Source organism: Mustela lutreola, chromosome 7 (assembly GCF_030435805.1).
Source record: "Mustela lutreola isolate mMusLut2 chromosome 7, mMusLut2.pri, whole genome shotgun sequence".
In the NCBI taxonomy this organism is placed as follows: domain Eukaryota; kingdom Metazoa; phylum Chordata; class Mammalia; order Carnivora; family Mustelidae; genus Mustela; species Mustela lutreola.
Window position 1 is genome coordinate 110,690,003 of NC_081296.1, and position 9,069 is coordinate 110,699,071.

Genomic DNA, 9,069 nt, shown 5'->3' on the forward strand with positions numbered 1-9,069 from the left:
CCCTCTCTCTCTGCCTGCCTCTCCGTCTACTTGTGATTTCTCTCTGTCAAATAAATAAATAAAATCTTAAAAAAAATAAATAAATCTCTTAGCTATAATCCACCCTTCAGCTACTGCTACAGTCATTTTCATAAGGAGACACTTCTGATCATGTCACTCCAAGCTGATATAAACTATGTATCTTTTTGTCCTTCCACTTCTAATGGATATTTTAAAATTTCTTGATCAAATATACATAATTTTACTTGCCACATTCTATTTGTGGTCCTGTCATTACGATTAGGGTGATAACTGTGCAATTATCTTTACAACATTGGTTAATACTCCCAAGTTCACTTTATTACTCATATACTCATATACTCTATTGATACAGGACTATCAAGACCCCTAAGTATTAGTTTTTCCTTCCTATTCTGTTTTCCCTCCCATTATCAGGCACTTTTTCTAGTATGATTTTTCTTCAAAGGCCACAACTGTTGATGTCCATGGTATCAACAAAGAAAGTTAAATATCATAAGGTAAATAAAGATAAAATGCTCTGGGGGTACCTGGGTGGCTCAGTCGGTTAAGGGTCTACCTTCAGCTCAAGTCAGGATCCCAAGGTCCTGGGATCAAGTCCTGCATCACGCTCAATGCTCAGAGGGGAGTCTGCTTCTCCCTCTCCCTCTGCCTGCTCCTCCCCTGCTCGTGCTCTGTGTGTCAAATCAACAAAATCTTGAAAAAAAAAATGCTATGAAAGAAGCAGAATTTGAGTTAAGCCTTAAAGGATGGGTGGGGGTGGTCTCTGGGTGCCGCAGTCAGTTTAGCATTCAACTCTTGTTTCAACTCAAGTCATAGTTGTGAGATTGAAACCCATGCGGGGCTCCGTGCCCAGCAGAGCGTGTGCTGGAAATTCTCTCTCCCTCTCGCTCTGCCCCTCCCACTCTCGCTCTCTTATGCACTCTCACACACACTCTCTCTCTCTAAAATAAATAAATAAATCTTTTAAAAAATCAAATAACGGATGGGTAGGATTTGGGGCTTGCCACAGGAGAAAAGGCATTTTTGGTGTTGAGATTTGCAAAAAAGAATAAATGGTGAGTGGCAAAGAATTTTGATTTGACTCATCGCCAAGAATATAAAGTGCATGAGAAAAAGCTACAGGCCCCAAGAGGGAAAAAATAGGATCAAATCTTAGTGTACTTGAATGCCAGATGGAGGCATTTGATACCGTTGGAATGATAAACTTGCAATTGACAGCGATCAAATACCACCAGTGCCTCCAAGCTTGGGATTGCCTATCCCTTCAAAGTTGATAAAGATTCATATACACTTGGTTAGGGTTTGCACTGTGTCATTTGTTCCGATTTGAATCAGTTGAAGTAGAGGGCAGTGGGTTTTATGACCCTTGCTATATATATCAGTGTATAATTCAAGAAGAAGGGGACATCGCCCACTTCACCCTCACATAGAACCTTTTGTACTTCCCAGTACAGTAACAGCACAATGTGTCTCTTTCTCTTGGGGGCAGCTACAGAATTTCTTCTAATTGGTTAGACTTGTATGTACATTTTAAGATTGCTCCAAGTACGCTTTCACCATCTTCTTCTGAAAGTCTCTGGGTTCACTCCATAAAGGAAGAGCTGCTGACCTGTTGCAAAGCTCTAATGCTGCTACGTTTCTCCTCCTCCTTTATTACACGGCTTCGCTATGTACCTCTTGCCACTGACTTTGCACCATTTCTGTGCACATGACAATTTTCTCCATCCTCACTCACTTCTATCTCGGAGCACTCCAACCTCCTCAAGAAGGCAGAAAATCCCTTTTCTCTTGAACATGGATTATTAATCTGAAATTCATAGGACTAGTCCCCATATATATATATATATATATATATATATATATATATATATATACAAAGTGTTTTTACATAGAGTTCGGGGGTGGGGGACCTGTGAACTTGAACAGAGGGGAAAAAATCGCATCCTTAATTGCAGTCACCTCTTAAAAAAAAAACAAACCAAAGAGCAAACAACAACAACAACAAAACCCTTCATTCCCTGATGCCATGGAGATGTGCTACGTGGCCTCCTACCTACTGGCCACCCTCAGGGGCAATGCCTCCATCCAATGTCAAGGGCATCAGGAAGAATCTGGACAGGTGAGCATCAAGGCAGATGATGACTGGCTCGACAAGGTCATCAGAGAGCTGAATGGAAAAGTACTGAAGATGTCATTGCCCTGGGTATTGGCAAGTTGGCCAGTGTGCCCACTGGTGGGGCTGTGGCTGTGTCTGCTGTCCCAGGATCTGCATCTCCTGCTGCTGGTTCCACCCCAGTGGTGGCAGAGGAGAAGAAAGAGGAGAAAAGGAAGGAGTTAGAGTCAGCTGACGATGTGGAATTTGACTTGTTCCATGGTCCCGTTCTCCTGCAAATAAAACCCTTTTAACATAAGAAAAAAAAATTTTTTTAATGTTCTGAGCAGTCTGTAAGCATCAGCAGACTGCCAAAGGAGTCCAAAGCACAAAGATAGACGAAGATCCCTGCCTTGCAGGGAAACCCCACTGCATTTAGAGTACATATAATTGGTGAAGGCAGGCACCTGGGTGGCTCGGTTAAGCATCTGTCTTCAGCTCAGGTCATGATGCTGGAGTCCCAGGATCTCATCCCTCATCGGGCTCCCTGCTTAGCGGGGAGTCTGCTTTTTCCTCTGACCCTCCCTCTTCTCATGCTCTCTCTCTCATCTCTCTCTCAAATAAATAAATTGGTGTATGCTTTAGGAAGTATACTTAGCAGAGCCCTAGAACCCAGCTATCCTTCCAGCATCAGGAAAATGGCTAAGAACATGGTCTGGATCCAAGAGTTGGGTTTCAAATCCAAGCTCTATCATGTCTTCGGGATGCAGCCTTGGATCTATCCTCCAAACTCTGTGTCTATGTACTTATCTTAAAAAATAGGTTGTAAAAAAAAATCTAAATGATTAGCAGGTGCTTCGTACATAGCATTCAGTAGATAAATAGGAACTTTACAATCGATTATCACAGGTGATAATAATAGTAGTAACATTATTGATTATTAATATTATTAATATAATTATCGTTTATCATAACGATGATGATCCCATTACAGCATTTTAATTATCATTTAATGTCAAAGACTATGATCCCCCTGTGACCTCCCCCTCAATTCTGTCAAGATATGTTTTTGTCTCAAAACATTCATCATTAAAAGTCTTCTGCAGAAGACTGATAACGAAAAACCCATTCAACTAAATTCAATTAATATTTATTAAAGAACTAGTGGGTGTGCTGTACTCTGTATTGAGTACTGAGATTGTAAGGTGGCTAAGGCTGGCCCCCTGCCCTGTGTAGCTCATGGTCCAGCTGGAAAGACAATCATGTAAACAAACAGTTATGATAACTTGTAATAAGGGCTAAACATTAGTCCTAGCAAAGTGCTGTGAGAACTCGGTAGACGGTGGGATTAGCTGGTCAGGGAGAGGTAGCTGAGTTGGAAGTCTTCACAGGGATGGTGATATTTGAGCTGTCTAGAAGGAGGAGGAGTGATGGTTTCGCAGGCAGAAAGGGTATAACGTGAATCAAAGCACAAGTCGGAGAATTGCCAAGGAATGCCGAGAACAACAGTTTTGCTAGAATACAGGGTACAGGGTAGCGAGTGAATTGAGATGAAGCCAACAAAGCATTCAACACCTGGGCCCGGCTCAATGTTGTAGGAACTTGCCACTCAAAATGTGGTCCCAGGACCTCCCGCATCCACAACATCTGAGATATTGTTAAAAACGCAAATGCTTGAGCCTCACCCCTAGACTGACCAGGTCAGAATCTGCATTCTGAAAACCCCAGGTGATTGATATGTGCATTAAAGTTTGAAAAGCACTGTTGTAGGGATGCCTAGGTAGCTGAGTCAGTTAAGTGTCTGCCTTTGGCTCAGGTCATGATTCTGGTGTCCTGGGATCAAGTCCCGCATAGGGCTCCTTGCTCAGCTGGAAGTCTGCTTCTCCCTCTCACTCTCCCTCTGCACTCTTTCAAATAAATAAATAAAATCTTTAAAAAAAAAAAAGTAGAAGAAGAAGCCTTGTTGTAGAACACTTAATGCCAGGCTGAGGTGCAAAGCCTTTATCCTGTGGCCTTTGTATGTTATAGAGCTGGTTTCTAGAAACTAAATGTAATAGCAGCATGAAAAAAACAGATTGAAAGGTGGAGAGGAGAAAACACGATGGATAGATGAGAGCTCAGAGTGAGGGCTCTGTCAAGGTAGAAAGGGTACAGAACAAGGATAAATGCCCTGGACTTGCCTTTGGTTGCTAGAATCATCATTGTGTATCAACAAGTTCTTTGTATTAAGCACCTGCTGTATTCCAAGTCCTGGACTGCGTACTGAGAGGATTACAAATAAGTTTAAAGTGAAAACCCCTGAAAATGTCATCCTCTATAGTGAGACGACAGATACATGAAAGTCAACAAATAAACAAGGCTGTGTGTGCGTGTGTGTTGCACACGTGTGTACACACACACACACCCCCACACATATATGAATATGATGCTAGTAGATGTTAATTACCATCTCTCTCTGACTTCTACTGTACTCTGTGATAAAGTGATGACTGGTCATCTTCTGCAGTTGAAACTGGTAATATGGAGGCAACAACCAATCCCAGGTTCATGGCTATGCTCGATTAATCTGAGATCAGAATGGATAGCTAATGGGGGCTTAGAGCTTCATCATATCAGCTATTAACTTGAGGGGAGGCGGTTTTTTCCTGACAATGCAATCACTCGCCTCGTGCCTTGAATGTTTAAACATAGATAATATTTTATATGTAGCAGTGCTATTTTTGTAAAAAATAAATTAATAAAAAGTTTTACAACATACTTTTCTCTCTCCCCATTAATATTATAACTAGTTTATTAGATGTTTCATGTAAATTTAATGGCTTCATGGATCAGAAGCTTTTAATACAATCTAATAAGTATTAGTGATTATTCCAAATAGATTAACCATTTTATTTCTTAGCAGAATGCCTATCTGTCTTGTAAAATGAGAGAGAAATACCTGCAAGAAACCCCTTATCTTTTTTTTTTTAATTTTTATTTATTTATTTGACAGACAGAGTCCACAAGTAGGCAGAAAGGCAGGCAGAGAGAGAGGGGGAAGCAGGCTCCCTGCTGAGCAGAGAGCCCAATGTGGGACTCCATCCCAGGACCCTGGGATCATGACCTGAGCCAAAGGCAGAGGTTTTAACCCACTGAGCCACCCACATACCCCTAGAAAACCCCTTATCTTGATCAATATTGCAACCTGAACTACACCAGGGTTTTCTTTGCTACTGGTTTAGGCAGGGGTGCCTGGCTGGCTCAGTCCATAGAGCATGTGACTCTTGATCTGGGGGTCGTGGGTTCAAGCCCTGCATAGAGCCTACTTAAAAAAGAAAAAAAAAAAAGTGAAATTACTGGTGTAAGCAACAGAACGATGTCTTGTGGTGTCCAACATCCCACATGTTTTATAGCAGAAAAATGTCAGAAGGAGCCCCACAACCATTTGGCTTGAGGAAGTGTTATCTAGTCTTCCTCCCTGGCCTACGAAGAGTAGGAGAATGGAGAAATCAGAACTTGGCCATAAACCTAACTATCTCTAGATATGCCCCCATCTTCTGTCTCTCTCTCTCTCTTTCTCTTTCTCTCTCTCTCTCTCACACACACACACCTTCTTCAGGAATTTCAACTGTGAACAAGGAGTCGCATGTCAACAAGGCCAGCCCCATAGTTGACCCAGTAGAAATAAGGACTTGCACACTAAATTTGAGAAAAAGTTTAACCCCACTATATTATTAAAGGAAATACGAACATGTGTATAGAAAGCCATTTGGTAACTGGATTTGATCATCCAGTTTCACTGTGATATAACCATGTGCTGGAAGCACTGGCTGTTGACAAGTTTCAAGAATGTCGCTGCAGCACCTGAGAAAGACTTGGGAACAGTGTGGGGACTCCCTCTCAGAAAGAACAATGGAAGCTAGAGGTAATGCAGACAAAGCTTTCTAATGTCTGTAGCAAGCCTGATTGTTTAAAGACACGGATATTCACTTTTTTTCCAGCAAGATTATTTTTGGTAGGATTAGACCTAGACCATAGAAAAGAAAACAGGGCGCCTGGCTGGCTCCGTCAGGGGAGCATGCATACTCTTGATCTCGGGGTTATGAGTTCAAGCCCCATATTGGGTGTAGAGATTACTTACTTACTTAATTAATTAACTATTTAATTAACAAAATTAAAAGGAAAACAAAAATAAAACTCTGGTACTGCTTCTTTTGAAATCAACCAGTTTCTAAGTTTAGCTAGCTGGTAAGAACTTGGCACTCACTCGGCCTGGAACTCACTACTTACAGTACCACCTTTCCTTCTGATTTTAAATTTTAGAAGACCTACACAGATGGTCTGTGGGTGGCTCCATCTCTTAAGCGTCTGCCTTCAGCTCAGGTCACGATCTCAGGGTCCTGGGATAGAACCCTCCATTGGGCTTCCTGCTCAGCGGGAAGCCTGCTTCTCCCTTTCCCTCTGTCTGCTGCTCCCCCTACCTGTGCCCTCTCTTTCTTTGTCAGATAAATAAATAAAATATTTTTATTTTTATTTTTTTTTATTTTATTTATTTATTTGACAGATAGAGATCACAAGTAGGCTGAGAGGCAGGCAGAGAGAGGAGGAGGCAGGCTCCATGCCGAGCAGAGAGCCTGACGTGAGGCTCAATCCCAGGACTCTGGGATCATGACCTGAGTTGAAGGCAGAGGCTTTAACCCACTGAGCCACTTAGGCGCCCCAAATAAAATAGTTTTAAAAGAAGAAGAAGAAGTCCACCACAGAGATTAAACATCTCCATATTTTACCAACTTCACTCACTTCCACTGAATCAAGGACCTAACAGAGACCACTGAGGTTTAAATTGAGATTTATCAGCAGTTCTTGTTTCAGTCAACTTTTTCTAAATGAAACAATGCCATTCTCCATTTGGCTCCTGTCCTTACCACCCCACCTCGCCTGCCTCCCACCCCCGACCCCACTACCAGGAGCTTAGGACCAGGGGAAACACTGGACATCCTCTGTTCCTGATGAAGACAAAGTGAGAGAAAGGTGGTGAGCTGCAGATGGACTGCCAAGTTCATGCCAGCTGTAAAAAGGGAAATATTAAAGCCACAGCAGTCTTTTTGCAAGCCCATTGATGCCAGGCGCCATGAGAAGAAAATCTGCATTGGCAGGTTTTGTTATTTTTTAACTCGACCCTGACAATACCTGCTGGGCTACCTGTGCTTTCTGCCAAAGAAGTGTCAGATGAGGGAGGAAGTTTGCACACCTGGTGAATTCAACATCACAATGCCATTTGGAGGGAGGAAAGAGAGAGAGAAAGGCAACTGCAGAAAAGAACAGAACCAAGAAATAGAAACTGGGGAGGAGGAGGAAGAGCAACGAAACAAACAATTTGGAGGAATTCTTGTGTGACATTTTCTGAGATCATATTACACCACGGGGACAGGAATAATTAAGTATTATGGTAGCCTCGGAGTGTGAGAATACACCACTCCGTGCTTGAATTTTTGTACCTGGAGCTCAAAAGGAAACTCTGCACCAGCCACTGTGTCTGTCTGAGGTTTTGATGCCCTGTTTGGCCGCGCTGCTACTCTGCAGAGTTTCCAACTGCATGTAATTAAACATTAAGTGGTCTCTTAATGGGCTGTCTTTTCCAAAAAGGCCTTTCTTTAATTTACAATCAGTATGTCTGTAGAAAACACTAAATGATTGCTTTTGCCTATCCCAGCGACACTTTGGCCATTCTGTTAACAGCCCTGTTTTTTTCAGGAGTCGGACCAATGGAGGCAATTGGAGGGGGTAAAGGAGGAGTTAGTTTCAAAGACGTTCAAGCCAAAGCCAAGCTTGTTAGCAGCAACTGTCACACACAGGACACCATATGTCCTTCAGCGTCCTCGGACCCTAGGACCCACGTATGTTCTCACTGCACAGTAACTCACATGCTCTGATGTCCCTCCACGTGCCCAGGACACCCAGAGGGGGCTTGAGTACGGAGCATCACAAACTGCTTCCTTTCATCAGAACATCGGAATTCTATTCGAATGTGTTTTGAAAATACGTGTTTTCATTCATAGCGTACCAACAAACATAAAGCTTCTGTCACTTACATTTCCATACATCTTTAAACCCACCTGTAGTTTCCTTTAGACTCGGAAGTTTCGGATCCTGATAGGACCGCCCAGCACTATGGTCTCCCATGAACATGAATGTGAGCTCTGTAGGAAGCCGAAACCTTGTGTGCCTGGGGACTGCCTGGTACAGAGGAGACCCTCAAATAGCTACCAAATGAATAGATACATCTTGTGATGGTCCCAGTTTTCCTAAATCCTGATGAAAGCTTAAGAGGAAGCTTAATTTTGTTAAGTTTGGCACCTGACAATCCTTTCCTGTAGCCATTCCAATATCCGTTTTCATGTCTCTGGGGCCAGAAAAATATTATGATTTTATTATTCATATCATTGTTAGTAATGTAGTTAATGTCTGCTGTTCAGAGACGTTTATAGCAGGCACGAGAAGCAATGTGCTTGGATATTCTTTCAGTCTCCCGGAGAGGTCAAAGCTGGAGTGTCTTCAAGGCAAATACCGGCTCTTATTAAATAACTAACATTTCCTCGTGGAACAAATGCAAAACTATATGAACCTACAAAAATCCCCTTGGCGCTAACACCATTAGTGCCATAACTGTCAAAAAGAACTGAAAAAGAAGAGGACCTAAGGATAAAATTAGATACATTCGTAGGTGGAATTTCTCATCCAACAGGTCACTTAGCTAAGAGTCGAGCTCTCGCTGATGCTGGACAGTTCCCGGGGCTTCATTCTAAGAGATCTTCCCTCCCAAGCTTGAAGCGCTCCCGACTGGAGATGGGGCCACTTCCCTTGAGGGACGCTTTCACAGCATCTGAGAGGTCAACACTGAGAGATTTCTTGCTTTCGAATTTTTACTCCAAATTAGCCCCTTGGATGACCCTGGACAATTCTGATGGGTGACGCCC

At 42.6% G+C, this 9,069-nt stretch overlaps 1 pseudogene; it reads left to right on the forward strand.

Moving 5' to 3' along the window:
- The first annotated feature begins 2,053 nt into the window (after nucleotides 1–2,053).
- On the forward strand, nucleotides 2,054–2,427 carry LOC131837242 (large ribosomal subunit protein P2-like; annotated as a pseudogene).
- Nucleotides 2,428–9,069: the final 6,642 nt, after the last annotated feature.